This window comes from Phyllostomus hastatus, unplaced genomic scaffold (assembly GCF_019186645.2).
Source record: "Phyllostomus hastatus isolate PE091 unplaced genomic scaffold, TTU_PhHast_1.1 phas_contig_1, whole genome shotgun sequence".
NCBI lineage: Eukaryota > Metazoa > Chordata > Mammalia > Chiroptera > Phyllostomidae > Phyllostomus > Phyllostomus hastatus.
This window is the reverse complement of record NW_025333498.1, coordinates 42,855,476-42,882,039: the sequence shown is the minus strand read 5'-3', so window position 1 is coordinate 42,882,039 and position 26,564 is coordinate 42,855,476. Positions and strand designations below refer to the sequence as shown.

Below are 26,564 nucleotides of genomic sequence, written 5' to 3'. Positions count from 1 at the left end.
GGCTGTAGAAGTAACTCGAATTTGGCCACAGCTATTTTTTTTAAGCAAATTCTGTTTATTTTGTACAATGTGGAGAAAATTTTTTGAAAAGGAATTTATTCTCGTTTTGAAACAGAATTGATCTTTCATCCGTAGGAATTATTTTGACCCTATGTTGTTACGCAGGAGATGAGCAACTTCTTAGTTGCAAGCAAAGGGTGATAAGGGGTCCCCTGGATTGGGAGTGGTGGAGGGGGTTGGGGGCGGCAGGGGTCCAAGCCAAGCCAAACGGTTTTCTCACGTGCAAACTCGCAATCCAATCCATTCGGAGTTAAGCCTAGCATGGGGCGGTGGGGGTGGGGGTGTTGGGGGGGGGGATCAGGAGCATCTCTCTGAGAAGCCCTTTCAAACAAAATCAAAACAGGACCGGACAACCTCAGGCCGTCCCTAACATCCCTGCTGCGAGGCCGCGGGCTGTGGAATCTCGCACGTCACCTGGCCCCAGCAGGGCAGCCAGCTGAAGTGTTCATTTAATTTAATTTAATTTTATTTTATTTTAATTTTTTCAAGTTAAGGCTGACTCTCGGCTTCAGTGCTTTTGCCAGCCAACGTCTCCTCCACTGACAGGAACCAGCAAACTTCAAGACTCAAATAGGCGTCTTAATTTATGGACGCAAAACAGGTCTGCTTGTGGCCCCAAATGCTCCGCGCGCTCAGTCCCCTGCGCCCCCAGCTTCGGTCCCTCCATTTGATCTCTGGGTAAGGCCCCCGCTGCGCGGGCGGAGGAGCACGTGGGGAGGGGGGGACGGGGGAAGGGGTCGGCCCCCGGCGGCCCGCCCGCTCGCCAGACCTGTTCCCGCCCGGGAACCCCGCGACCCCCGCCCCGCCGCCCGGTCAGCTGACCTGGCTCGCTCGCCAGCTCCCCGCCCGCCGCCCTGTTTCCGGTCCCCGGGGTCCCAGCGCTGCGCACGTTGCGGGAGCGGCCGCCGTGGGGAGGTGATGCAGGGGGCTGATTACCATGAGAAAGGCTGTGCCTGGAAAAGCCTCCTCCACGCGACTGTCACTCTCACTAAATGGAGGAGGGGTGTGTGTGTTTGGGGGGGTGGGGGGAGATGGTGGTGACGGGAAGGGGCCCTGTAGGAGTCACCAGAAAACTTGGACTGAGTTGGATGCGACGCAGGCCCGAGGAGGTGGCTTTAGCCTCCAGTTGGAAGGCTGTGGCGTTTAGGGCGCGGACGCCAGCAGTCTCGCCAGGGAATTGAAAACCAAAAATCCTTCCTTCCCTATCTCCCTCTTGCTCTCCTTCTCAGCCCTTCCTGCCCCTTATCCCGATTTTCTTTAAATTCTTTCCCAATTGCATTTCCTACATTCTCTTTTCTTTCTATTTGATCTCTCCCTTTTGCAATCTCTTGTGTTTCTTAACAGCCTCTCTTCTTCCTCGCTCTCTTTTTCTGCCTCCTTTATGTGTCCAGATTTATCATTTCGTTTTGAAAACACAATGTTAAATATGTTTTTAATCTACCAGCAGGAGGTCAGGGACACCCTGACTAAAATTAACTCCCTGGGTCATCAGAGAACAAGTTCACCAGGTGTCAGTAAAAAGTAAAATAAAATAAAATAAAATAAATGTGTAAATCAATAGCTCAGTATCATAATTGCTTCTTATTCTGAATTATCATATCAGTTCAAACTGACTTTTAAAAAAATAGTCTTCCCAAAAATGAATAATACTTGGAATAGAGAAAATTTTAAGAATCAAGACAATGTGAGAAAATTTCTCATTAATAGTGATATTTTAGCAGTGCTTAACAGACTTTAGAGATTACAATAGTTACTTTAAAGGAACTTAAAATGTGCTTTTTCCTTTAATGACTATCTGGAGGGTGTAAAGTATTTCCTAAAGCACCTCCCCACCCCTAACAGAGATCAGCCTACTCAGAGTGAAACACTATGTCATGCATTCTGTCCGTGCTAAGCAGACACACAACTTGAGTTGTTCGGTTGTTGCCATGGCCAGGTTGCCTCATTACTTAGCAAGTTAGTGAGCACAGGCTGCCTATGCCATTAATTTGACTATATTTTTTGTTTTGTGTTTTGTTTGTCTTTAATTCATTTTGTGCACATTTGTTCTCTTTATAAAATTCAGAGTTTGCACTTGTTTACAATTTGTTTATTTTGTTGAATTTTTAAAATTTGCTAGAAATCAGTTGAACGTGTATATGAAGCCCTTTTCAGGCCAAGAAAAATAAAGTTGCATTCAAAAGATCCCTTTTATTCTTCATAATTATTAATTGGCATTTTATGATGAATAATTAATCATTTGAATAATTTTGCTATCTCTGATCTGAACACATATTTGCATATCTAATGCTTGATTTTAACTGTTTTTGAAAAAAAGTTCATTCTCTTAGGATGAAGAAACAAAGTAACATTTAAATGTAAGCTTTCTCTTCAACACTTGTACAAGTTTATTTATTGATTTGAACTGTTCTTTCTAGATACCCATAAAACTTAATTTATAAACCACTTACACGTAGAAATCACATGCAAACAAGTGACAGAACAACAATTAATTAAGAAAAACAATACCTTATTGTAAAATCAAGTCACTCTCCTCTAAATACAGAGATGTGTGTGAATTAGGCAACATATTTTCTTACTGGAATTTGGTCACTGAACTTTTTGGTTATATCAATTTATACATGTCAGAAAGTAAAACAAACAAACAAAAAGCAAAAAAAACCCCAAAACCTGAGGCAAAAGACAGATTTCAGACCTCGTACTTAATAAAATTTTAAAATTTTTAACTTATTGATATGTGGGCTGATTTAGTTATTTAAAAATTATTAAGCAAACATATCCCTGATATTATTATACCCCAGGGTCTGTTGAAGCCCAAAGTATCTATTTTGAATACTAGCCCTGTAGATTACTACCTCTGTGATCATCGGCAATTTTCTCTGAGCTTGTTGCCTCATGTACAACGTGGGCATACTAATATTAGCTATTCCTTAGGATTTTATAGAGAATTAAATGAAGTAATACATGAAACCACATTATAATGTAGTGTAGCTTTATTATTACAATGAGAGTTTGAAAAAATAATATGGAACATATAGATCAATTAAAGGCAGTATAATTATTTTTGACTGCCAAAAACAACTATTTAGCTTCTAGTATTATTCATAATTTTTCTTTTGAGGAATGAGTGCTGCATCATTAAGTGAAGAAATAAAATAAAAAGCATCATAGCCTTTATAGCTGGTTTATGACTCTTTAGACCTGTTTGAAGGATGCATAGACACAGACATGAAAATAAGTACAGTATTTATTTCTTCACTTAGTTCAGCATTTAATTTATTATATTCAATATGTTCATAGTTTGGTTATAAATATCAGAGTTCTTTTAGTACAACTGTATGAACTTAAAGCTTCTCATGTTCTTTAGTAACACATTATCTTTGAGAGTAACGGTTAAATGTGCAAAAGCTCAGAAGTGGTCTTGAGTAAGACTTGTGACAGGAAAAAAAGGGCAAATTTATAAATTTGGAGACCAGGAATTTGGCTGTCAAAGCACTATTTGCTGTTAAACCGTTCACAATGAACTGAACATTCCCCTTTGGAATTGTAGTTATCCTCGGGTCTGAGCTAATTCCAAGTACCTATAGTGGGGAAGAAAATCAATTTATTAAATGGAAAATGAAAGTGTTGAGTCTCTTAAACATCTACAAATCCAGATTTTTGGGGGGAGGGATGCAAAAGCTTCAATGCAAATGCTAAGGGAAAAAACTACTGAGATGTTCAATCTCAATACAGATGGATTTCTGTTGTTTTCCTTAAGACTCCTCAAAACACTGACAACCTTACTTGTTTTCTTTTTAAAAGGATCCATTCCAGGCTCCTTGGTCGTCAAAATGGCCATTTGGACAGCCTATGGGCATGGAGTGACCTGTACCTTTTTAAAGGGAAATGGGATCAGAAATTGCACGTGCAGCAGGGGTGTCAAACTCATTTTCACTGGGGGCCATATCAGCCTCGAGGTTGCCTTCAAAGGGCCAAATGTAGTTTTAGGACTGTATAAATGTAACTACTCCTTAACAGTTAAGTGAGAGCTTGGCGCTGCCGCCAGGTAGAAACAAGGTGCTGGGCTGGATAAAACAAGGTTAGAGGGCCGGATTTGGCCCATGGGCCTTGTGTTTGCCACCTGTGATACAGATTGTCTAGAGACCTGGGAATAACTTCATGCTACCTTGTGGTCTTCTTTGATAGTCCTTATTTTGTTAAAGGGTTCAAATTTTAAACTTTGTACTCTGCTCAGTCTTAATTTTGCACTGAGACTTCTTTCGGAGTTGTTTCAGGTACTTAAATATAAAAACTTCACAGTTAAAAATTATCCTTTCCATGATATTCACAACTACAAAATACTAATAGCTAAGAAAAAAAAAAACCCAAACCCTGCTGCTCTAGGCCTCATAGTTTTAGTTGTGCCCTAGAAAGAATCAATAATTTTCCCTACTATTCAAGTGGCTGATTCTTCTGTGGCCTTTCATGTGCCAGGTCCACTTTCGTGGCCAATACCATGTACATGTGACATCCAACATCCTCTCTCCTTTCACACACATCCTTCTGAACCTCTTGTGCCCACCCACTTTGCACACTTCATGGCAACCCACACCCACCTGTCCTGGATGATTTACTTAGTCCTTGTTTTTCCATGTGTGGCTTAGTTTGCCTTTTGGACCTAACATGTAGGCTCATTTTTTTTTAGTTATAATATTGGCTCAGGTTGACTGCTTTTTCTGGCTTTTTTGCCTCTGGCTTCCCAGATAGAGTGTGTTTTCTAGTTCTGTTTTCTCTCCAGGACCCTCTGCTAAGAAAAAGCTCCATAGGCAGGTCCCTGCTAATTTTCCCCAGCCACGTGTTGGGCCCAAGCACAGGACAAGTCAGAGATGAGGGCAAGCTCATGATATGGGCACACCTGAGACTAGTTTTTATATTTTTTGTACAGTTTCTTTGACCAGTTGTTGACTGGGACAGGACATCGGTATACTTGAAACTAGCTTCTATACCTTCTTCTCGATGATAGCATACTATGGTGGCAAAGATAGAGGTTTCAGCATTAGATGAACTGGATTTGACTCCCTGTTTTATGAGTACTGATTGTGTGTTGAAGACAAAATATTAAACCCTTGTGAACTTCAATTTAAAAATGAGCAGGAGAGTATTTATTTATTTAAAGAGAGGAAATGGGAGGGAGAAAGAAAGGGAGAGAAACATTAATGTGAGAGAGAAACATCTATCAGTTGCCTCTCCTATGAAAGGCAACCTGGGCATGTGCCTTGACCCGGAACCCAACCAGTGACCTCTCACTTTGCAGGATGACATCCAACTAACTGAGCTACACTGGTCAGGCCTGAGCAAAAGGATTTTTAGATTTAAGCTGGTTGTGGTGAAAAAATACAACAATATATGTAAGATGTCTGGTATTAGGTAGGCATATCAATAAATAGGAATCCCTTCCCATGAATTAACCTAAAATATCTGAAATTAAATTATAGAAAACCAGAGTGGATGTAACAGGTACTTTAGGTGATGTTTATTATTTTTAATTATTTTCTTATTATTTATTTAATTATTTTATGATTTTATTAAGAGTTATTTAACTGGTTCTTACAATATCAAAAGTTAATGCTGACATCAATGTTGGAAAAGTAATATGGAATTTCTCAGTTTGTAGTAGAAAAGGTAGGGTGTTCATGATATTAAGCATCATGATACTAACCCCTGAGATGAGTAAATGTACTTTACAACTTGATTATGTATTTCACACTTCCATTTACAAGGGTTAGGAAAAAATCTTTTTCCACCTAATTCTCTCTACATAATTTGGCATAGGAGGAAGCACTCTTGTAGCCAGCTTACCATGGTCAAGCAGTGTCAAAGATCCACTGTGGTTCAGAGAATGGAGCAACGGCCTGCTAACCAAAAGGTTGCTGGTTGGATTCCCAGTCAGGACACATGCTTGGGTTGTGGGCCAGGTCCCCAACTGGGGGCATGCAAGAGACAACTAATCTATGTTTCTCTCACACACTGTTTCTCTCCCTCCCTGCTCCTCTCTCTAAAAATAAATATTATAAAAGTGACAGAGGCTTGAAAAAATTGGGGCTGGAGGAGAAGGGATGGACTAGCACTTACAAAGTTTGCCTGCATTATCTTCTTCTAACTCCCCACTTGAATGCTGAAGCTTGGACTTAGGAAAAGAAATGTAAGCATATGTATGTAGTAAAGACATTGCTTCGCCCTCCTGCTTACAAATTTGGGAATAGGGTTGGGTCAGCAGGCCTTGGCATGATCTACTGTGTGTGTGACTTTTCTACCCTATGCCCTAGAAAGGAGGGTGTCAGGGGAGGACTGGGCTGTGGACACAGGGAGCATATTGTTCCAATGGTTCTGCTACAGTGCAAACCAGGCTTCTTTTTGTCTCTCTGGAACTGACTTTGCTACACATGCAAAAAAAATCTGTTCCTATTAGGTTTTTCCTTGGCCATTGTGGAACCATAAGTATGGCTCCTGTGGCAAAGGGGTAAATTTTCTGGGTTGAGGGAAGCTGGTTTACCTATTATTCTTGGCACATGGCTAGCACCATCCTTCTAGACAAGATGGTTAGAAAATACTTGGCCTTTTAAGAGGAGAAGGAGAATTAAAACCCCATTTTTTTCAAAGCTTAATAGATCTATCTAATAAATATTTGGAATTTTAGTTTGGAGAAATCATCATGGTCCTGAGTTATATTATTATCTATTATCACTTAGCATTTATGGGAGATACTGAAAAAATATTTATCAGTTTGTTGTATTCAGTAAGGATGATCTCTATTGAATTTTTGCTTCTATTGAGGAGGATTTTTGTGTGGTTAAAGAAAATGTTTAGGGTTAGGTGAAACACAAAGTCTGTCCAGAAAAAGTCCAGTATTGTTAATATAACAGGAATGGTTTGTGTGACATCACTGTAACCTGGCAGCCAAAAAGAGTGGACTGGAATGAGCATGTGTGAACAATGATGACTTCACTTTACTAGTCAGTGGGGGTGGTAGACACCCTTGAGTGAGCATTTGCATGGTGTGGCCATCACATTCAAAATGACTGAGTGACCAGGACAACGAATCTACATCAAATTTTGTGTTAAGCTTGAACGTTCCTCCACAGCAATTATCTGGATGATTCAGAGGGCTGCAGCTATGGGCAACTGGTGATTGGCAGCTTCATCACGACAACATGCTTGCTCATGCATAACGTCTTGTGCAGAGATTTTTGATGAGACATTAAGTCACCCAGGTGACTCAATCCCCCTACAGTACAGATTGGGTGCCCTGTGACTTCTGGCTTTTCCCAAATCTAAAATCACCTTTGGAAGGGAAGAGATTTCAGACCATCAGTGAGATTCAGGAAAATATGATGGGGCAGCTAATAGCAATTGGGTGAACTGTGTGAGGTCCCAACATGCCTACTTTGAAGGGGGACTGAGGCATCATTGTCCTGTGTACAATATGTCTTGTATCTTTTATCTTCTTCAATAAATGAACCTATTTTTCCTATTACATGGCTGGATACTTTTTGGGCAGAACTTGTATGCTTGTGAATGTCATTTAGAATCACACTGGACTCTGAATTTGGGGCAAAATAATGCTTTTTATGATACTATAGCCATCACTTGGAAGTTTTTAATCATTACTTCAATTAAGATCACTAAATAGTAATTTATTTGACAAAGAAAAGCAATGTGTTTTTCTTAATCCCCTGGAATAGTGCCTATTATGTAGTAAATATTTGTTGTTGTTTATGGAATTTGCCATTCATCAAAAAGCTGTAAGGACATGTAAACTGATCTATTTCACACTTGTAATGGCTTGAGAGAAGAGTGAGGATAGATGTGGGTGGCAGGAAGGACCATAGACACTTAAACTGGCACAACCTCCTTTTTCTCATATATGTTTCCATTACATTATTTAACACAAACTGTTTTATTCCTCTTTTTTGTGTCAGTTTATGTATGCCCCCCCACCAAAAAAAAAAAAGAAAAAGAAAAAGAAAGAGAAAAAGGAGCAAATGCAGAATTCTGTATATCTATTTGTCATTACATTTAAATGACTCTAATGAATCTTTTTAGGGTTTATTTTTAAGTAAGTATATTAAAATTTAATAAGAGATTTTCTCCAGAAAAGAAATCATAAGGAGAAAATGAAGTGGACTAGGAAAAATATAGTTTGCTTCTGAAGGCAAGTGTGAAGTTGTAATTTAGGATAAATGATGCCCTCACCTTCCTAACACCATAAACCACCCAAAGAGAGAAAACAAAGAAGATGGGAAATTTTGTTTTGTTTCTCTTTCAATGGGCTAGATAATTTTCCTGCCAGCAAATTAATTTTCATGTAGAAAAGTATTCAATGGTTGTTCAAAAGTATATAAAAAGCGTGAGCCCTATTTACATCGCTTTCTCCAACACCCTTCCCTCTCTCTTCTTCTCTCAGCTTCAGGCCCTCGCCTCTTCTTACCTTTCCTTTGATGCCCTCTATTCAGAGGAAAAATACTGTCTTTCAAAGATAGCCTTGTCCATAGTCTTTAACAATCTTAGCTTTTAAATAGTAAATATGATCTTAGGATTTGAAATTACCTCTTGGTGCAGAAGATTGCCTGGAAGAAACAATGTTTACCTAAATACGTGATGAAGTTGGACAATTCAATACTATTGCTGTACACCCAGTGCCTAGCATGGAGTTTGGTGCATGGGAGGTGCTGAATAATGTGTCCTGAATGAATGAAAGCATGCATGCATGAATCATGCTACCAGACTTAAGGCAACAGATGTCATTTGTTCCACATGGGGAAAAAAGGGAGTTAAAAGGCATTATTAATGTAGATGCAAAAATCACCTGTGGTCACAAACAAGATTCTGATATTATTTTTGAATTCTGGGTATAATATTTTATTTCCAAAATGAAAATACCTAAATTACTTACAAGCCAATAGAGTTACAACAGTTCCTCCGCCACTCACTTGCAAAGGAAATTTTCAATACAAATAAAGTCATACATATTTATACTAGGGTAATTCAAAATAACTTCCTCACATAAGCACAGCCACATTGAAATAAAATCTTGCCAACACTACTAAGTACATTCCTTTAAGGAAAAAAAATGCTTCCCATAGCGTCCGAACTATTTAAAAATCTTGCCAGCTTCTTCAACATACATTGGTTATCTCTCCTCAAATCACTGAGAAGAATTTAAAAACTGCTTCATCAGGACAACTGTTACCCTTTCTCATACTCTAGTTAGAACCTGATCTTCTAAAAAGGACCATATTTACAGCTTCTTTTGAAACTTTGAAACCATTTGGCTATGTTTTTGCTACATTTTCTCTTCCTGATTTAATTACTAGGGACATTTGCATGAAAACAGGAGGATAGGGACATAAGATTTTTGTCTTACGAGTTCATCTGTTTCTGACGCTTATTTCCCACCTGAGACCAGTATCTGTTTTATTACAACTGGGAGGACGAGAGCTAGATAGGAAATGATGAAGAAGTGGCTGGAAGTGAAATAAAGTTCAGAAGTAAGGACTCAGGATGCCAAGGGATTGGTGGATGATATGATCATAAATTTCCCTCCAGGTAACTTCTTTACAAGCAGTCTGTCATGTTAGTGACATGTGCTGTTGTTATGAAGCAGGTTAGAAACCTGGGGAACTATACAGAACTTGAAGAAGTTGGTGCCTCTTTCAGAAAACCATGCCTAGGCAGTTACTATGTCACAGGTGTCACAGGTGTCAGAGAAAACAATGAAGGAACCAAGTGTAGTTAATCTATGAACTCTAGAGATGGCTACTGAAAGTTGGAAAGAAGATAAAACAAAATGTTCCACTAACTCTGATTGCCTTGCAAATGCTTGTGGTTTTTGACAAGGAGAATCAGAGACTATTGGGATAACTTCTGGGCATCTTCACCTGGAGTTCAGTGGGCATGTAGCTATGTGTATACTCAAAGCTGGAGGCATAATCTTCTTTGAACTTCTATCTTTCTTCCATATTCTCCAGCTTGCTGAATGGGCACCATTGTCCATTCAGGCTTCCAAGACTAAACCCTGGGTTGACCTTTGACTCTTTTCTTTTGTTTAATCTCCATATTCAATCGCTCAGCAAGTGCTAATGATCTACCTCCCAGGTTCTTCAGATATGCTCCAATTCCTCAAATCCTCCACACTTACACACCCCTACCCTATTTCAGCTGCCCTCCTTCATCTTCTTCCTGGAAGATGGTACCACCTTCTAACTGACTTTTCCATTTTTTCAAGTTTTTTTCCCTTGTATCTATTCTCCACACCATCACTGGAGTGAGCAACTGATGTGTTGTGAAACATAAACCTGACTGTTCCTGTTGAGCACAAAAGCCATTAGCAATTCCTGCATTGCACACTGGCTGCACTTTTCAAAGTTAGGCAACCTTAAGGATGGGTGTTTTAATAGTTATAAATATTGTTTTGTAATAATAATACTTCAACTTAAACTTTGTTCTTTTCCCATAGTTTTGGATAAAATTCAGAATGAAGACGGGCCATTTTAATTCTGACTGTCCCCAGGGTTGGAGTACCCAGTGTGAGAAGCACAGTGCCAATGAGATAAACCATATGTTCTTCGGCAAAGAATGGGAAGCTCACTGAGGGCCCATGTTTCTCCTTTGTCCTCCTGACCCACTGCTCTTCCAGTGGCACATTACACTTTTATACTATTGTTTGTTTCCCCCCTGAAAAAACCATGCTGTCTCCAATGGTAGAGCTTTTGCCTATGCTACTTGCCCTATCAGGAATATTCTTTCCTACTGCCTTCATTTGTCTGACTTTTCTGTTTATTCTTTAATTCTGCTCATGTGTCGTCTCCTTCTGGAAGTCCAAGGTGGCTCTTCTGTCCTCATAGTACTTAACACTCTGCACTGTAATCACTTCTTTATAGGTCTTCTCTCAACTAGAACAAGGCCTCTGTGAAGCCAGGGAGACTATCATTTACATCTCTATACTCTACATGAGCTGACTGTTGTGTCCTTCACCCTCAGGGAGATGGTGGGACCTCTGGGAGGTACTTATGTTTAGATGGAGTCGTGAGGTAGGGGGGCAAGATGACATTAGTGTCCTTATGAAAAGAGTAACACAGAGAGATCCTGCGGTCGCCACGTGCATGCACCAGCCAAAGGCCCGGTGAGGTCACAGCAAGGTGATGGCTGTCCACCAGCTGGGAAGCCAGTTCTCAGCAGGAAGCAAATCCACCTATGCTTTCAGAACTATGAGATATAAATGTCTGCTGTGTAAGGCACCCAGTTTATGGCATTTTGTTTTAGGAGCCCAAGCACTGAGACAAAAGCACTGATAGAAATCCTAATAAGGATGTAGCACATACAAGTTGTTTTGGAACCAAATATGAATGTCATGGTGCAAACTGACTTCCATCACTGGACAATGAGCTTTAAGTGTGTGCATGCTCCACTGACAACATATTTAGACACAGGAAAGCTACAGGCTTCCCATGCTTCATATTAATAGGGTACACAGAACTTGGAAATGTCTTATTGAAAGTTTTGAATACCTTGCACTGAGTCTAGATGTGCATTTGCAAAAGTATTAAAATGAAATACCTTTCACATGCAAAACATTTCCACATTTCAAAGCTTTCACACATGCATTACCTCAGTTGATCCCTATAATAAACTTTCAAGGTTGGAGATATTATTATGCCCAGTTTGGAAAAGCAGGGAATTAAGATTTTGATGGAGTAAAACAAAATAATCCTACTTATTTGTGAAGTCCTAAGTATGTTTAAGATATGCAAACGTATTTGTGAAGCTGCTAAAGTACAGATATTGTTATCCTTATCTGACAGATGAGGAGCTAGGACTTGAAAGGGCTGGTTCGGAGTCGCATGGGACCGCCATGAAGGCGGAAATTGAATTCAGTGTCCAGTGACTCAGGTTAGTCCTGACACAGCCCCTTATTCAGAGAGAACATGTATGTAGGCACACTTAAAAGGATGCCTTGGTTTTGGGAGAGCAACCTGAAGGATTTTTTTTTTCTTTTTTGTCCATAACTAGTTTGTCATTTGTGGTTAAGTCCACAAAGACACAAAACCATAAACATACTTGTCCAAGAGAGTAGTTTGGGAGCTAAATAGGAAAATTAATTTGGTTTATTTTGGATAAAAATGTATGGACCACGCAAAGACAAGACGTTTAAAATTTTGTTTCTTTTGCCGAAAAGTCATAAAATTCTTAAGGTTTTTTTGTGGGTCAACTTTATTGTATATTTTCATTACCATTTAGTCCCTTTATCCCTCCTGCCCCCAGCAATCCACACACTGTTGTCCATGTCCTTGAGTGCTTTTTCCTTTTTGCTCCATCCCTCATCCCCTTACTAGCTATCATCCTGCTCTCCATCTGTGAGTCTGCCTCTTTTTGCTTGTTAGTTGAGTTTGTTCTTTAGATTCCATATGTAACTGAAATAATAGGGCATTTGTGTTTCTCTGGCTGGCTTATTTCACTTAGCATAATGTTCACCAGGGCCATTCACAGTGCTGCAAAGGGTAAAATTTTCTTCTTTTTTATGGCTGAGCGGTATCCCATTGTGTGAATGTCCCATAGTTGTTTTATCTGCTCATCTACTGATGGACACTTGGGCTGGTCCATATCTTGGTGATTGTAAATAATGCTGCAATGAACATAGGGGTGCTTAGTGTTAACTAAATATAGCAAGACTATGTAAATATATGTTATCACCAATTTTCCAGAATTTTTTTCATAAATGTAAGTCCCAACAAAATGTATACTTTTTAATAGTTCTGTTGTCAAATGAAATGCTACTTCTAGTAGGAGACTATCTTTAACTTTTCTTTATTCAGCATTTCATAAATCAAAATAATAGATATTCTTTTGAAGAGAGAAAAATTTTCATGAAAGTTAAAATGATAGATAAGACATATTATTTAATATATTTGTGCTTTACTTCACTGTTGAGAGGTCAGTGCTACAAAATAAATTATACATAACTGGGAAGCAATACCTGAATGCAAAGATACTTGTGATCTTCCTCCTACCTACCCCCAGAAATTGGTTAAGCAGTTTTTCAAATTATGCTTCTCTGCATGAATATGTTAAGGTTAAAATGTGCTGGCTAATGCATCAATGTTATCAGCCAATTAATAAATTCAAATATGTGAGGACCTTTCACTTCCTAAGCTAATGAATTGCTTGGCAATTACACACATGTATCACATATTCATTCACTTAACCACTGCTTGTTAATTCCCTACTGTGTGCTGAGCACCATAAAGATAATAAGGATACAGCAGAGATAAAGACAGACCTAATCCTTGTAGGCTGGCGGGGAAGACAGACTGTGATGAATGCTATTGGGAGTAGAAGAGGCAGGCCCATCTAGCCAAATGATAGCTACAAAATAAAGTGAAGGCGAGAGTAGATCTTCCTAATGCACAAAGGGTCAGCTCTTTACAATCCATCAAATAGCATTGAAATTAGTTTAAATCACCTGTGATGGGTTATAACCCTCCCAGGCTGGGCAAAAGGCAGGTTGGGACCTCAGACTAGGCTGGAAGGGAGAGGGGAGAAAGCCTAGTGTCAGAGCTTCAGGGTGGGAGCCCCAAGATCCTAAAACAATAGGACAACAGCTCAATGTCCTGGTGCACAAAGCTTGAGAGGCTGATCTCAGTCAGTATCCAGGGTTCATTCTGGTGGACCTTCCAGCCAGCTGTGCAGCAGTGTCTCTTACTTCCTGGGGGTTCTGCCTTGTCTATAATAGGACCCCAATCAGCTACTGGGTCTCATGGATAGGCTCTACACCCACAACAGGGGACACTGACAAGGGCTAGGCAGAGCATCAGGGGAGCAGCTCAAACTGGGGAGTCAGGCCAGGGCACTTATTCCAGCAGAGAACCAAAGTGCACAATGGTCACGACAGCAGAAATGCTGAATGCATCAGAGGGGCTAGGGTCTGGGGCCACTCCTTAGGGAGTTTTTGGTGCCTGAGCTTTCCAGGTGACAGGTGCAGTGCAGCAGTGTCTCTTTCCGAAACACCCTCTTCCTGCCACCACTGCTCTCCTCTCCATAGTATGTTTGTTCATACTCCAATACTACCTCTTACACCCAAATATTGAATAAGGCTTCTGTGTGCAGCAAGAACAATTAATAGTTTTGAGTGTAAATTTGACTTTTGTTGGGAAATAATATTTTCAGTAATTGTCAGTTTATTAAAATATAGGTAAGGCTTGTTTTTTTCCCTGCAAAAGCTGTGATGCTTGAAATTAAAAGAAATATAAACAAGTACTTTTAATATTTTGATTTATTTATTGACTTTAATGGTTATAATCTTTTTAAACCAAAACCAAACCAAAACAAAAATAACAGAACTAGAAAGAAGTGTTTAATTAGTGAATGCATGAATTTTGTTTAAGTGTCTTTACTCTTGGGATAACTAAGTAGCACACACAGACATTTGTTATCATGTAGTGGGTTAGTTAGGTCTTTTGAAAGGACCCAATAGATTATGAGCTAATCGTTTATTTATGTTTTTGATCAACTTAATTTTTAAAGTTAATCACATGGGACTTTATTTTCTCTTTGAATGTAAGTTTATTCTTAAACCTATGTTCCCAGGTGTTTTTTTTTTTTTTAAAGGTTGAGCTTGGCAGCACAGGTGTTAACTCTACCACTTAAGCACTTGGGCAAGTGATTTTGGTCAAGTCACTTAACTTCTTTGGGCCTTAGTTTCTACATCTGTAAATGTGAAATAATAGCACCAACCTAACGGGATCACGATTTAGAGCAAATGAGACAGTAGGGATCCAAGTGCCTGGTAATCGTCAAGTGCAAATGCAGGTGTTTGGTAGTTGTGTTCAGACGAAGGTTATGCCCACATTGCATAAACCAAAATGTGAATGCATTCCACAGCTCGACCAGTTCCTGAGGCAAGAAATGGGAAATGGCAACGAGTAAAAGGGTCAGTGAAACTCTTGGCTTCTAACCAGTCGTCTACAAAATCTTTTCTAACTGCATATTTTAAGAGATGAGGGAAGATAAAAGAATGAAGAGAACTGCCCTTTTCCTTTGACCGTTAAAACATTTCCTCTTCCTAAATAACTCAGCTATAGAAACCAAAGGCCTAACTCAGTATTGAAGGTGGCCATTGAAAGCACTGTTTAGAATGTTGTATTCTGAAAGTGAGGTGCCATGAACATGGACTCACATCAGACAGAGGTGGGCATGAGGAGAACAAGCTTGTTCACAAAGCCCTTCCCTCTGTTTGGCCATGAGTCACCAAAATCTGATGTCTGCATGTGAAATGCTTCTGTGAACAAAAGTTGAAACTTGTGTGTGTGCCTGTGTGTGTATTTAATATGTATAAAGAAGAATGAAAGTGAGATACCAAACTTTTTCATTGACTCAAATCTAGAGCCAAATTTTAATAACACAGCTGTCCAGATGTGAGACACTAATGAGAACATAAGGAGTTCCTGGATAGAAAAGGGATAGTTGGCCCAATGGCCTGTCTCCTTCAAGTTTATTGCAACACACCTCTTTGTGTTGTCAGCATATCTTCCACCCCTTCTGCCTACATAAACATGTCCAGCTGTCTCTTAAACTAATTTTTACTTTATGTTTCACTCAATGGACTTATTTGGTAATTTGCAGTATTTTCCATATGCTGGTGGATCTTTGGATGAAGTTGCCTTACCTTTCACTGCTTCTTGACTAATCACATGAAATGTTCAATAATAAAATATGTGTAGCAAACTGCACTGGAAATTTGGAAAAAATCAATTGAGAAAACAAGCACAGCTATAATAAATTTAGAAAGAAAAAACTTCTTTTGCTAATCTATGTTTTAGTCTTTCTTGAAGATGTAGAGATATAGGTGGGGAGTGATTAGGGTGAGTAAATATAAAAACTTGTTATATTAGTCTCACTAACAAAATTCTTAGCAAGAAGAAAATGCTAAGCTCAACTTGGTAATAAAAAGGATCTGATGTTTTATTTTGGTTGGTTTAAAGTCATATTCCAGATAATATTTTTATTTTCTTAATTATACCAGTATTTCAGGATAACATAAATTTGACTTGAATTATTAAAAACATTAAGTTAGTTCTCTGAATCAGTGTAGAAATGACTTTACACTAAACACTTTTCCTCAAAACTCTTCAAATGGCTGAAGACCAATGGCCTTGGAGTGAAGTTATAGGTTGACTATAGGAACTTCTGATTGGAAAATGCACTTGAAAACTTGAATCAAGATTTGATTGGAGCTTATGAAACTGGAAATAATGAGTTTTTGCTGAGGAGAATTAATGAATAATTAGTGTATAATTTGGTTGAATATTTTACATTTCCATTTTTGAATGCCATTAAGCATTATTTCAATATATATGTGTATTTATTTAATATACGTGTGTACAGATTATACATCGATTTCAGTTTTTTCTTGACAAACACGTAGGATGAACAGCCTGCCCTGGCCAACCCTGGCATTTCCTGGTTTTAGTCCTGAAGGCCCCCCTTGCTGTGAACCCCCTCAGCTTCTACAAACAGGTGCTGCACAAATACATATAAGAGGAATGAGAGTAACTAGCCCCTGACACTCACTGGCTTGGTTTTTTGGTCTGCCTACTGTTCGGACGCGGGACTCGAAAGGCGAAGTGTTACGTTAGCATTCCGGAGCCTGCTCTCCTGTTCCAACAGCCTGCGTTCTGGTGTCAGCCCCTTGGTGGCTGTGGTGGAAGATGATCCGTGGGATTTTTTCTTTTAAATTGTTTCCTAGGTTGTACAGATGATGGTTTCTTTAAAACAAACAAACAAAAAAAGAGCTGGAAAAATAAAACCTAGTATTTTCTTCTAAACCTTTCTTCCCCAAGTCGCTTGCTCTGCAGACAGGCTGTAAATCATCTCCTGAATCTAGTACCTTGAATGACGTCCGACATCTCAGAAGCCTAAACCATACCCCGTTTTCCAGATTGTGGAAGGAAGAAATGATGTACAGTGAGTTATTTTAATCTTTGTGCTTCGCAATTAGAGGAATTCTGTATTTTGCTCATTTTAAATTTGTGGAGTGTGACTTTTGCACTTTCTCAAGGAGGAGGTCTCAATGAAGAGCATGCCTGAGCCAACTCGTTAATGATATTTAGCTTCAAAAAAACCCTTCCCAGGATTTCTCTTTCTACAATGGCTGTGCCAGGCATTGTATTAAATAGCATTCTTCGTGGTTAGATGATCTCATGGAAGGTGACCCAGAGATTTTAAACACAGAGGAATGTAATCAGCCACTCACTCATTTCTACGTTTTTTTATGTGCACCCTGTGTCTCTGCAGTAGTGCACTCTGTGTGTGTGTGTGTGTGTAAACACGTAGTGTTTAGCTATAGAACATGTCACACATTTCATTCCTGGTCACCATGCTGCATGACTGATCCATTTCATAAGATGTGTTTAGTATGGTTCATTGCCCACTGGTCTTATTATTTAACAATTTGCATTAAATTGAATTTTCTATTTACAGGTGTAAATGGAAATTTTGGCTTCTGAGAATTTATTATTTAATGGCCAGAATGTTCTTGGTTGAATTAGCTCTGCCAATATTAGATCATGTATACCTAGAATAAATTTGGTATATTTAATTAGAATAGCCTCATAATAAGAGCTTTTTTTTTAAAAAAAAATGGCTAAGCTTGAGCCACTGAGGCCAGAAAAGTATCATTAGTCTAGGAGACATTTACCATAATTCTCTAGAGGTTTTTAAAAATCTATGTGTATTTCTTGATGGATCAGAGGAAGTTAAATTAGTTGTAATGTGTATAAATTACTCAAGTTCAAAAAGCTTGAAACCTTTATCATCTGCTATAACAGTTTGTTGATAACTGCAAATTTCTCATTTTAAACTCTCCCAAGTGTGCACTGTTTGCTAGGCTCTGCCTATATGCTTTACTCATCTTGCTTCTTTAAATCCTCAAGAAATATCTTGTGAAATGAGCATTATCTTTGTTTCCGTTTTACAGGAAAAGAAGATCCCAGGCCTGCTTGCACACAGACCCAGTGAGTGACAGAGTCTCCACTGCTACGTTCTGGGCCAGGTCACTGTTACATTCTGGGCCAACTATTCCAAACTTTGTGGCATTGTCCTCCTGCCATTGTCCCCATGGCCCAGCTGCCCCTTCATGCCTCAGTGTTTCAGGGGGTGTTGATGACGTTTATTGCCTTGGGCCTGAACAAATTTTCCTCCCTTACCTTGTCTGCCTTACCTTGTTTGCTTCTTTTTTGTTTTTTCTTCATCCCCACCCTGGAGTGGTAACCAACAGTTATACTGGACATTGTTTGTGTGCTTCTAATATTTTTGTTTTTAGCTCCTCTCTCTTTAAAAAATATCTTTATTGAGATATAATTCATATACCATATGGCCCATGTAAAGCCTATAATGTAATGGTTTGTGGTATATTCACAGATATGTGCAAGTATCACTAGATTCTATTTTAGAATATTTTCATCACCACAAAGAGAAACTTGGTTACCTTTAGCTATCACGTCTCTCCTCCCACTTTTCCATCTCCTTCAGCTCTAATCAACCACTAATTGACTTTCTGTCTCTGTAGATTTGCCAATTCTGGACATTTTATATACATGAAATCACATAATACATGGTCTTTTGTAACTTGCTTCTTTCACTTAACGTGATGTTTTCAAAGTTCATTTACATTGTAGCATGTACCAGTACTTCATTCCTCACTGTGGCTGAATAGTATTCCATTATAGGAATATACCACCTTTTATTTATTCATTCTTTTATTGATGCAAACTTAGGTTGTTTTTGCTGTTGGTGATTGTGAATAATGGTGCTCTGAACATTTGTGTATAAGCTTTTGTTTGAAGACCTGTTTTCCTTTTGGATATACAAGTCCTGACCAGAAAGTATGCAGCCATGCAATATTTAAAATAGGGACATCTATTGAAGAAGATACAAGAAACATTGTCCATAGGACAATGACATCTCAGTCCCCTTCAAAGTAGGCACCTTGGGACCTCACTCCCAATAGCCATCAGCTGCCCTGTTGCATATTTTCCTGAATCTCATTGATGGTCTGAAATCTCTTCTTTTTTAAAGGTGATTTTATTTTAGGGAAAAGCCAGAAGTCACAGGGCGTCAAATCTGAGCTGTAGCAGGGCTGAGTCCCCTGGGTGATTTGGTGTTTCACCAAAACCTCTACACAAGATGTGATGCATGAGTGGGCCCATTGTTATGATGAAGCTGCCAATCTCCAGTTGCCCATAGCTGTGGCCTCTGAATTGTCCAAAAAGTTTCCAGAAACAGATGTTCAAGCTTAATAGAAAATTTGATACAGATTCATTGTTGTACCTGCTTAGTCATTTTGAGTGGGACGGCCACACAGTACACATGCTGTCTCAAAGACATCTACCATGCCCACTGAACTAGTACAGTGAAGTTGTCACTGTTCACACATATGCATTCCAGTCTACTCTCCTTGCCTGTCGGATTACCAAATTTTGTCATGTATGATGTGCACCCATGTTTTTGGGCCAAGCTTTCAGGGGAAAAAGGCTTTATTTTAATTTTTAATTCAATTATTTATTTATTTATCTATTTATTTATATTTAGATACTTGTTTTTTGTATTATGAAGGAATTTTGGCATTTATATTTGGACATATTATGGTACAACTAATTTTTATGTAACAAATAATTACAAAACGCAAGAACAGATACAAAGTATTTCTAGCCATGTGTAATACCCAGCCTTATTTTTCCCTCAAAGATTTGGGCAAAGAAGTGAGCAGTATACGTGGCAAAATAAGGTACATCAACATTATGCAAACCATTCTTGTTATATTAACAATGGTTGGATTTTTTCCAGACAGGCTTTGTATATGTCAAGTGTACTACATCTGATTGAAACATTTTTTAGATAGTAAAAATTTGACTACTCCTGTTTTTAAAGATTTGCCATTCATTCAATATTTATGCCACATAGTCAATTTTTCCTTTTATCATACAAATTCTACCTTAGAGTTATATGAAATATTGGTAAGAATCCATAGTAAAGATAAATAAGAAACATTATAATCAGTATAGAATATTTAAAAATACACTCTAATTTTATGCTGACTTATATATTCTGATTTCAGAGTATCTTTCCAGGATTTTTACTAGGCTACTAAATATTGGGAAACCTCTGTGTGGCCATGTTTTGGGAGCAGGTATAAGTGAAAAAGGGGAGACATTGGATGGCTTTAAACTTCAAATGATTTTAATGAATGTATTTTCTCATTCTTAATATCCTGTTTTGATGTTTCACTTACTCTTCTTGTGTCATAATTTTCATTCATTGCTCTTTATGCCCTTTTTTTCAAGGTTTCTTTTTTTTTTTGAATAGAATCCTGTATTAGCACTTGGCATACGTCTTCCTTATCAGTGACATCATGAAAATAAAAAACAAAACAAAACCTTCCTTGCATGCATCCATACAGGTTGGCTGCTCGTAACTGCACCAGGCTGCAAACTGTGTCACCTTATTAAATTCGGCAAACTGTTATGAACATCGTCTCTACAAATGTTTTGGAAGGGCTTTACTATCAGGTCAGCTTTCTAAGAGCTAGAAATATGTCAAACCTGGCAGCTTTACCTTTATTTAAGAGCCAAAATACAAATAAGTAGATTACAAAGCAATCAATCAATACAGCATTGCAGGATGTCATGGCTGGCATTGACCTCAGAATTCTGTCCCCTCATTTTACACATGAGTAAGCTCATCTGTAAACACTGCAGGAGATGGGGTTTTTCCTTGACTCAGTTATAGCTAGCCAGGTAACCTTGATATGCTGCTGTACCTCAGTTTCCTTATATGAAAGAGAGGAACTTTCCCTTTTTTAGATAATCCCCCAGATATTTTCCCACTTTGGATTTCCATGGTGCCATAACAAATTTGATATATCATATCTGATATATTTCTAGTCCTTAAAACCCCCCTGACATCATACAAAAGATTCTTCTAATTTCTTACCAGGTCTCCATATATATTCTCTAAAAGTTAGGCACACTATCGATTTATAGTTATTGGCAAATTTATAACTTTTATTCACTATTGAAAGAATAAACAAATGAAGATCTTTTTCCCATTCAGAGCATTTTTTCACTTTTTCCCCTCCCTGGTTTGTTGTTCTAGGGTTGCTTGGGGATATTAGGTTACTGATCTTTGTTTTTCTTTCTACAAGAAGCTTTCACTAAAGTATTTTTTTGGGGGGGTCATATAAGAAACAATGACTCTCACATGCAAGTAATTAAATGGATGTAAGGGAAGAAAAAAGTGGCACAAATTTGAATTGCTTAATTTTCTTTCTTTATGAAAGTTTGTGGAGCCTAATCGGGAAGTTATGTCCAAAAGTGCACAGGCTTTCTGAGAATATTTACTGTCTTATGTTGCATTGAAGTTTGGGGTGAGTTTGGTACTCTGGCAAGGCTTGGGCAGGCAAGCTGGGCAAGGTTGGCAAACAGTTTGATTTGATGTGATGCACGCTTTTCTACTCAGCTGTAACAATCTATTTCATTCAGATATCACCTGCTATTCTTATGGCAAGTCTTTGGAATAGAGATCCTAAATGTGTCAAAAATATGTAATGCATTTGTGATTGAAATAAATAGAGACTAGGGTGACTTAGCAAACTTGTTTTCACATGTGCTGGCCAGCACTTGCAGAATTCGAAAGTAGGTTATGTTAGCCTTTCCACTTTCAATGCTTTTATGGATGTGGTGTTTATATACCCTAGATTTTCCAGGGCAACCCTGGATTGTAAATATTCTGTCCGGTTGTTCCCATAAGTACAATCATACTTGTCAAGCTATGTGTCATGAGTTTTGGTTTGGAAAATATGGACGCCGTGTGTCCATCAGAGCCTGTTTTTCCTGGCCTGATGCCTCACGCTGTTGCTCTGCCGTGCCCTACCCCTAATCCACTTCCCGTTCTCATCAAAAGCTTGTTTCTGTTTCAGTCCGCTTGCTCTCTCTGCCTGGTGTCTAGGGGGCAATGTGAACAGTAAGCTAATCTGTGCTAATGGGCAAGGAGGAGAAAATCAGGGTCAGGAGAATCTGCATATCCAGAGTGTTCTGTGTCCTCCTGGGCAGCGTAAGTGGCACTCTGGAAATCGTGCCTTGGATTCATTTATCTCTAAGACAAAATGTTCTACGGTTGGTTGGTGAGGGCAGGTTTCTTGGAGGAGGCAGAAGCCCCCACACTTCATCGCAAAGATGGCTTCCTACTCTCTGTATCTTGGTCCAGCTATGCATGTGTGTTCCAGATATGATTAGGTTCCTGTAACAGTAGGAGAGGAATGAAAGGCCAGTGTGCCAACTTTATTTCTCTGCCCACAATTATTTCTTCTGGTATGTGTACACTGCTCAAATGCTCTTTTTACAAAGTTGGAAAGCAAAATTGTTCTATGACAATATTTGCTGAGACAGCAAGACAGATCTATGCTTCTCCATTGTTAAATTGCTGTTCCTACCCAACACTGACTTTTCAAAAATTATTCTTTAATGAGGATGCTAAGTTTAACATTCATGGGATGATATTTAGGATCATTTGAAATATTTTGTAAATTTCAGGTTCATTGCCTGCCATTTTCTTTCTAGCCTAACCTTGTTATTTTTGTTTATTTTATATGATTTTATTACATAAAATTACAAAGATTTCCTCTAACTGTCCAAGCAGCTTGCTTTTAAGGTTTGTTTAAATACTTTTATTGTATCACATTGTTTTTTGCTTTGGTTTAGTAGTTAACTGTGATACATTTCAGTTGAATCTCCTCTAATTCTTTAAAAAATAACTCCTGATTCCTCTGTTAAGCACTTTACATTTTAGAAATTCAATCAGTGTTCCTTTTGGCAGTTTGTGTTACCTTAAATAGCAACATTTGTACCTTGACTTTTCAGTCCTGAGAACGTTTGCTAAACAAGATGCTTTCACTATCATCTGTTATTTTTGATCATACATGGTTGTACCTCAAGAACAATCTCTTGAGATTGTTGACTATTTAGGAAACTAGAAGAGCAAGCAAACACCTGGAGTCTTTAGAAACAGGATACAAAGTTAGCATCATTATTATCCTAATCAATACCTGAGGATTTAAGCTGCCTTATTAACAAATCCACACTTTCCTTACAGTCAGTTTGTTTTTCTTGATCTTTTATGTCTATATTCAGTTAATTTAATGCTAACATCATAGAGTCACCTGGTCTGTTTTGTTAACTGTAATCTCCTAATGATTGTATTTAACTGAGGGCTTAGGATGTACCAGTCATAATGACTTCTAAAAGCATAACAACAAATATGAGAGATTGGTATTATTATCCCCATTTCACAGATGGAAACGCAGATTTTGAGTGAGTAAATCATATTTTTTCAGTCTCATAACCAGTGAGAATGAGGCTGAAATTTAAACCAAAATCTGCCTGACATAAAAACCCCTACTTTTAACCACTGTGCTATAGTACTTCCTGTTAATGATGGATAAAGGTGTCTGTTATGTAAATCAACACAGTGATTGACAGTGGACTTCCTTCTTTCATACTTCAATATGCATATATAATCACTTAATGGTAACTTTGGTTTTTTTTTTATTTGAGAAATGCCAAAAAAGTACATCATGTATTCATAAAATCATATGAAATAAGAAGTGAAAGACTCATCTGTCCCTCCAAGGTCTCACACTCCTTGGTATGTGTGTTTTCAAAGTTCTAGGCGTATCTAGATGTTACTCTGTAGACATTTTCTTTTTAATTTTTAAAATCTTATCTTGAGGTTTATTACCAAATTACCACATCTTATCACTTTCTGCTTGCATAGGGAACATATAAAAATTAATTCCTCTGCAAAATACTGTAAAGTAGTTTCATTTTTTTCTCTCTTTTTTTTAAAATAAGGATTTTGAGAGTCAGAGTCTAAAATCTGCAAATTGGTCAGGAAAATAATTTTAAAACATTGAATTTACTCTTTTCTCCTGATATCCATTGTTAGACTGCAGGAAGAGAGATGTAGTTAAATCTTTAATATTTCCTAGTAATTTTTCTCTGAGTGGATGGTTGGAGGTTCTTATAGATCCTTTCTTCTTTTACATCACAAACTTCTTTTAAAAACAGACATTTAATGTAGGCTCATTCAAGCTTCCACTCTGTAGTAAAACACGGGGATGTTTTAATTATGAATGAGTGAGGGAGGTGAGGGTGGTAAGGCTAAAGGAAAGGTGATAATCTTCGCAGAAGTTACAGGAGCACTTCGGCTCCTTTGCATCACTCGGAGTTGGTCTTCGATGAAACTGTGTAGAAGGCAGAGCTTGCATTCACCCTTTCCTTAGTTAGTCCTTTCTCCTTTCTTCTTTTGGGCTCCATCTAACAGCTATAAATCTGTAGTATTTCCAGTTACAATCCTGTGGCTTTGTTAAATGCTTGTTTCTGATTGCTGGACTGTCAACCGTGCAAGCTAGGGTCTTAATCTTAGTATCCCAGTGCCTCATGAATGCTGTGTAAATGGATGGAAGGCAAACACATATGTGAACGGTTGAATGGTGACAATGGTTGCTGTTTAGGGTCCCTAGAGTAAATGATACAGGCATTTGTAATAAGACATTAATGTTACTATGAGAGGCAGAGTGTACTACTAGACAGAGCACAGATTTGGAGTCATTTCTCACTCAACCCTCCACTTACTAGCATTGTAATCTAAGTTCTGAGGTTTTTTGGTCTCAGCTGTCCCATCTGTGATATGGGCATAATATCACTCATGGCCTTTGTTACTGTCAAGATTTAGTGATAAAATGACATAACACTCTTACCCTGATCTTTAGACTACACAGGCTTTGTTTGTTTGTTTTTCATTTCGACTTTTAAAAAATATTTATTTGTGCTAAAATACAAATAAATTTTTCCCCCTTAAACATTTTAAAGTATAGAGTTAAGTACATTCACATTGTTGTGCAACCAATACGGAAGTCTTTTTTCTTGCAAAACTGAAACTCTATACTCATTAAACTAAACTTCCCATTCTCCCTACCACCGGCCCTGGGAACCACCAATCTTCTTTCTGTCTCTATGAATTTGACTACTCAGAGCACCTCATAGCAGTGGAATCTGACAGTATATGTCGTTTTGTGACTGGCCTGTTTTGCTTAGCATAATGTCCTCAAGGTTCATCTACATTACAGCCTGTGTCCGAATTTCTTCCCTTTTTAGGACTGAATAATATTCCATTGTAAGTATATACCAAATTCTGTTTATTATTCACTCATCCATTTACATTTGGGTTTCTTCCATCATTTGACTATTATGAATAATACTGCTATGTTTATGAGTATACAAATATCTCTTCGAGACCCTGCTTTCAATTCTTTTGGGTATATACCCAGAAGTGGAATTGCTGGATCATATGGTAATTCTATTTTTAATACTTTGAGGAACTGACATACTGTTTTCAATAGTGACTGCACCATTTCATATTCCCACCAACAGTGCACAGTGTTCAACTTCCCCACATCCTTCGCAACACTTATTCTCTCTTTTTTGATAGTATCTATCCTAATCAGTGTGTAGTGCTATCTCATTGTGGTTTTGATTTGCATTCTCCTAATATGTTATTTTAAGTATGTTTTATGTGCCTTTTGGTCATTTGTATATCTCCTTTGAGAAATGTCTATGTAAGTCTTTTGCAGACTACATCAACTTAAAGTTAATAGCAATGCCCTGGCTGGTGTGACTCCATAGGTTGAGCACTGGCCTGTGAACTGAAAGGTCACTGGTCTGGTTCCCAGTCAGGGCACATCCTGGGTTGTGGGGCAGGTTCCCAGGTGAGGGCATGTCAGAGGCAACCAATGGATGTATCTGTCGCACATTGGTACTTTTCTCCCTCTCTTTCTCCCTCCCTTCCCATCTCTCTAAAATAAACAAATACAATTAAAAAATAAATTAATAGCAGTAGTAATATGACTACCACTGCTATTAATGATTACTCATTAATTTGATAATGATTTATGGGGCCTCATCTGTGCCATAGCCCATTCTAGCATTAGTGATACAACAGAGAGCAAACTAGACAATCATGTCTTTTCTCAAGGAGCTTACACTTGAGAAGACATATCAAATGAATAAGTGAAATGTAGAATACACTAAGTAATGCTAAGTGTGCTGGAAAAAAACTGAAGTGGGGAAGGAGGATAGGAAGTGGGAAGGGATTGACATTTTAGATAGGGCATCTAGGAAAAGTCTCAGTAAGAAGGTGTACCCAGTCCTGAAGAAAGTGAGGGAGCAAGTGGCAGCAGTATCTGAGAGAACTGTCCTGAAAGAGGAAATCACCAGCATGAAGCTCCTGGGCAGACATATGCCTGGTACATTTGGAGACCAGAGTCAATGCCATTGGACTGGAGCCCAGTGAAAGGGGGGATAATAGGGCAGGGGGACTCAGGTAGGTGTGTGTATGAACACATGCTTGTGTGC

At 38.4% G+C, this 26,564-nt stretch overlaps 1 long non-coding RNA gene across 2 annotated transcripts in view; it reads left to right on the top strand.

Annotated features, from left to right (window-relative positions):
• Positions 1–395: 395 nt before the first annotated feature.
• The window catches only part of LOC123808794, a 44,182-nt gene continuing 18,013 nt past the window's right edge, over positions 396–26,564 (top strand). Inside the window, exon 1 of one of the 2 annotated variants that reach the window (XR_006783839.1) lies at positions 396–661. This is a non-coding gene — a long non-coding RNA (uncharacterized LOC123808794). Of the gene's footprint in view, positions 739–26,564 lie in introns of both variants that reach the window. The other variant, XR_006783836.1, reaches the window with a different exon arrangement.